Consider the following 4,893-nt stretch of genomic DNA (forward strand, 5'->3'; position numbering starts at 1 on the left):
TCAGTTCACGTCATGGCAAGTCCCGCCCTGGAACCAGCTGCCCTCCTCATCAAGTTCCATATCCTCCTCCCGCAGACGTCCTACAATGCGGGGGAGGGGAAGTTCTGTTATCCCTTGAACTCAACTTCAGGGGATGGTTCATGGAGCAGAAGGCTCCCATTCCCACAGCTTTGACTGCTAGACAATGCAATTGTAATAAGCTATGTGTGCTTGCCCCTCCCCACTTGCGTTATCAGGCCCTTAGACGTGGGTTATCTTTGCTTTTCATTGCTGTCTCTGTTCAGTGTTTGTTAGCATAATAAAAATGCATGGATTGAGGACAAGAGGCTCTTTATTCATTGTGCACACTGTGATTGGTGGGGGTTTAGTTTACAGGGCAGTATGTGCAAAAAAGGGGGCAGCTTGGTAAGGAACAACACAACAGAACTACCACATCGGTGTTGTATAATTCACTAAACTGACGTTCAAAGCCTCTCGGAGATGCCGTGCACCTCGATGTGCTCTTCTTATTTCCCTGGTGTCTGGCTGCTCCTAATTGGCAGCCAGGTGATCTCCCTAAGGCCCCACCCTGCCCGAAACTCCCCCCCGCAAACTTTCACAGATATTATGGAGCACACAGCAAGCAGCAACAACAATAGGAATATTGGTTTCACTGAGGTCTAACCCAGTGAGTAAACTGCGCCAGCGCACCTTTAAATGTCCAAAGACACATTCTACCACCATTCTGCACTTGCTTAGCCTATGTATGAACTGCTCCTTACTGCTGTTCAGGCTGTCTGTGTACGGCTTCATGAGCCATGGGAGCAAGGGGTAGGCTGGGTCTCCAAGGATAACTGTTGGCATTTCAATGTCACCAACAGTAATTTTCTGGTCTGGGAAGAAAGTTCCTTCTTGCAGCTTTCTGAAGAGACCGGAGTTCCTAAAGATGCGCGTGTCATGTACGTTTCCTGACCATCCCGTTGATGTCGGTGAAACGGCCCTTGTGATCCACTAGTGCTTGCAACACCATTGAGAAGTACCCCTTGTGGTTTATGTACTCTTTGGCAAGGTGGCCTGGTGCCAAGATAGGGATGTGCATTCCGTCTATCGCCCCACCACAGTTAGGGAATCCCATTGTGGCAAAGCCATCCACTATATCCTGCATGTTTTCCAGAGTGACTACCCTTCTTAGCAGAAGTGAATTGATTACCCAGGCTACTTGGATCACAGCAGCCCCCATGGTTGATTTACCCACTCCAAACTGTTTCCCGACTGACTGGTAGCAATCTGGTTTTGCAAGCTTCCACAGTGCCATCACCACTTGCTTCTCAACTGTCAGAGCAGGTCTCATTTTGGTATTTCTGTGCTTTAGGGCTGGAGAAAGCAATTCGCAAAGTTCCATGAAAGTGGCCTTAAGCATTCGACAGTTAGGCAGCCACTGCTCCTCATCCCATACCTGCATAACTATGCGGTCCCAACAGTCTGTGCCTGTTTCCTGGGCCCAGAAGTGGTGTTCAACCATGTCAACAGGCCTGGCTGCTGCCGCCACCATGTGCAAATTGCTCCATTCCAGGCTTCCAGCACGGCTATTTGTGTGCCATCACATTCTTCTGCACGGCGGCTCCTGGATAGGCTCTGCAAATACTGCAGGATGATGTGCGAGGTGTTTGTGACGCTCACAACCACAGTGTACAGCTGAGTGGGGTCCATGCTTGAGCGTCTGCATGGGTAACCCAGGCTTAGGCATGAAAATGATTGTCTGCCAGTGCTTTCAGGGATGGAGGGAGGAAGGAGGCAAGTGCATCATGGGAGGCTGATGACATGTACCCAAAACAACCCGCGAAAATGTTTTTGTCCCATCAGGCTTTGGGAGCCTAATCCAGAATTCCAATTGGCAGTAGGAACTGTGGGATAGCTGCCCACAGTACATCGCTTCGTGAGTCGATGCTAGGTAGTGAGGATGCGCTATGCCGATGGAATGTGCATAGTGGGGACATGCAGCATCGACTTTGTAAAATCGGTGGCTAAATGTCAACTTAAATAATTTTTACCTAATTTCGTAGTGTAGACATACCTGATCACCTTATTTGGGGTTGGGAAGGAATATATCCCGCAGAACAGATTGGCAGAGGCCCTGGGGTTTTTTTGCCTGCCTCTGCAGTGTGGGGAATGAGTCACTAGCTGGTTTGAACTAGAGTAAATAGTGAATTCTCTGTAACTTGAAGTCTTTAAATCAAGATTTGAGGACGTCAGTAACTGAGCCACAGGTTATGGGTCTATTACAGGAGTGAGTGAGGTTTTGTGGCCTGGGATGCACAGGTCAGATTAGCTGATCATGATGGTCCCTTCTGGCCTTTAAGTTTATGAGTCTGATTGAGCTGGCATCACAGGGACTCTGGCAACTTGGTTTACACCAGGGGTCAGCAACCTTTCCGAAGTGGTGTGCCGAGTCTTCATTTATTCACTCTAATTTAAGGTTTCGCGTGCCAATAATACATTTTAACATTTTTAGAAGGTCTCTTTCTATAAGTCTATAATATATAACTAAAACTATTGTTGTATGTAAAGTAAATAAGCTTTTTAAAATGTTTAAGAAGCTTCATTTAAAACTAAATTAAAATGCAGAGCCCCCGGGACCAGTGGCCAGGACCCGGGCAGTGTGAGTGCCACTGAAAATCAGCTCGCGTGCCGCCTTCGGTACCCGTGCCACAGGTTCCCTGCCCCTGGTTTACACCAAACATTCAGGTTCTTATTTTTTTTTAAAACAAGATGGTGGTTTTTACACTGCACATGCCAATATTTTCACGAGACTCTTTTAAAAATGCAAAGAAGAAAGAAATTGGGGAATTTAAACATTCCCTTTTCAGAGTTGTGATCCTAGAAACAACAGCTTTGTGGCAGTGCCTGGGATCCAGGAAATGAAACTGACTAGAAACAAAACTGAACCAGACCTGTAGTTTCATTGCTCCAACTGAGCGAACACCCCACAAAAAAGAAACCAAACTGCATAAACAGTGTAAAGCAATTGGGAATTTTAAAAGTCATTCAGTTTTAATTATCCACGACGTTATTTGTAACACAGGGCTGGAAGCTAAGAACATATATGACTTTTATTTTGACAGTATCCTTGTTTCCCCCCCTTTGTTGCTTTTCCCTGCAGCGTCAGTATTACAGTGGGATAGGGTGGCATTCTTTAAAGTGCTGCAATAGTGGCAGTTCCTGCGAGTCAAATCAGCTGCATGGGTGAAGGTCAGCCCTGTTCGACATTTTGTGGAGTTCCGTGTGTGATTTTACTTGCCAGGAATAAGAGATCATCAGTCTCCCCCATAGGATGACCAGACAGTAAGTGTGAAAAATCAGGACAGGCGGTGGAGGGTAATAGGCACCTATATAAGACACAGCCCCAAATATCGGGACTGTCCCTATAAAACTGGGACATCTGGTCACTCTACTCCCCCAGAAGGTCACTGTCCCGCTAGCCAGGGACCAGGCTGTTCTTGAGATCCCTTCTCCCTCCCACCTTCTCTCACAGCTGGGGCTGGGCCTAGTGGGTGATGTTTTTGCATTAGCCAGATGTGTCACAAGTAGCTGCATAGTCTCCGCCACCCTACACAAAGTCATTTGCAACTACCGACCCCTCTCCCCAAAAGTCATGAGTGTCCCCTACATCTGTGCATCCTGATGCTGCTGCTCTCCTGGGGCCCAGGTAGAGTGACCAGACAGCAAGTGTGAAAAATCGGGATGGGGTGGGGGGTAATAGGTGCATAAGTCCCAAATATCAGGACTGTCCCTATAAAATTGGGACATCTGGTCACCCTAGGACCAGGGAGCCCTGGGCCAGACTTCAGGAATACTGGGAATGTGTTGCCATCGTCACTCCTCCTAGCCAGATGGAGCAGCTGCTGGAAAGCCAGTTCTGGAGTGGAACAAGGTTGCAAGCGGAGGAGGCGGTGCTTGAGGCTGTGAAGGTGGAACTAATCTCTTGGGGGCAAGAATGCCTTGAACTCTGTAGCCGGCTGCACAGCCATTGGGGAAGCAAAGCCTCCCTGTGCCAACAGGTCTGTCCCTGGGGCAGTGGTGGTGATGGTGAGGGCTCAATAGCACTAGGGGGTGGAGGGGGCAGAAAGGGCTGGGCCCTTCCCCATGGACAGAGGTGGGGGACAAGGATTCCCCTGACTCTATGTGCAGGGGGCTGAGAGTTGGCTCAGCCTTTGCCATGCAAAGTAGAGCCCGGGAAAGGCTCCTCCCCCCAATGTCGGGGCTTCCCCCAAAGGAATTCCCATCCTATTGCGGTGGGCGCAGGGAGAGGGCTTCCCCAAGCCAGCTAAGTGCAGGAGCTGATTAGCACAGCCAGCACAAGGGGATGTGTTCCCCGACGGACTGGGGGGCAGCAAGCCCCAGGCGCAATCCCTTATAGAATGAGGCTGGAGCAGCCGATCACTCCCAGACCACACCAGAAGGGAGAATGGAAAGGCCACTGGGCCATCCCCATAGACTTAGGAGAGGATGGACATTAGAGCAGTAGTAATTTTAAGGCAGTGGGGGCAGGAGCAATTCTGGGGGTTAGCCGCCCACAACTGAGTAACTGGAGTAGAGAGGAGTGGTGCAAAAATGTTGGAGGAGCAGGGAAAGTCAGGAATAATAATATAGGGGTCAAGATATCTGGAGCAGTGTGTGGGTTGGAGGATTGGGCAGGCAGAAGCATGGAAGATCAAGTGACCGGAGCTGGGGGGTTGGGGTGAGTTTGGGGGCTGGGACATGGGGGTCAGGTCCGGATGGCTGGAATAGTGTTGTGAGGGTGCAGGGCTGAGGAAGGGGAGTCGGAGGATTTGGGCTGAAGCAGTCAGGGGGGCCTTCACTAGCTGGGGGCAGCTCTCACTCCTTGGCCTGCTCCTTTCTGGGCAATATGAGCTG

Source organism: Mauremys reevesii, linkage group 1 (assembly GCF_016161935.1).
Source record: "Mauremys reevesii isolate NIE-2019 linkage group 1, ASM1616193v1, whole genome shotgun sequence".
Lineage (NCBI taxonomy): Eukaryota > Metazoa > Chordata > Testudines > Geoemydidae > Mauremys > Mauremys reevesii.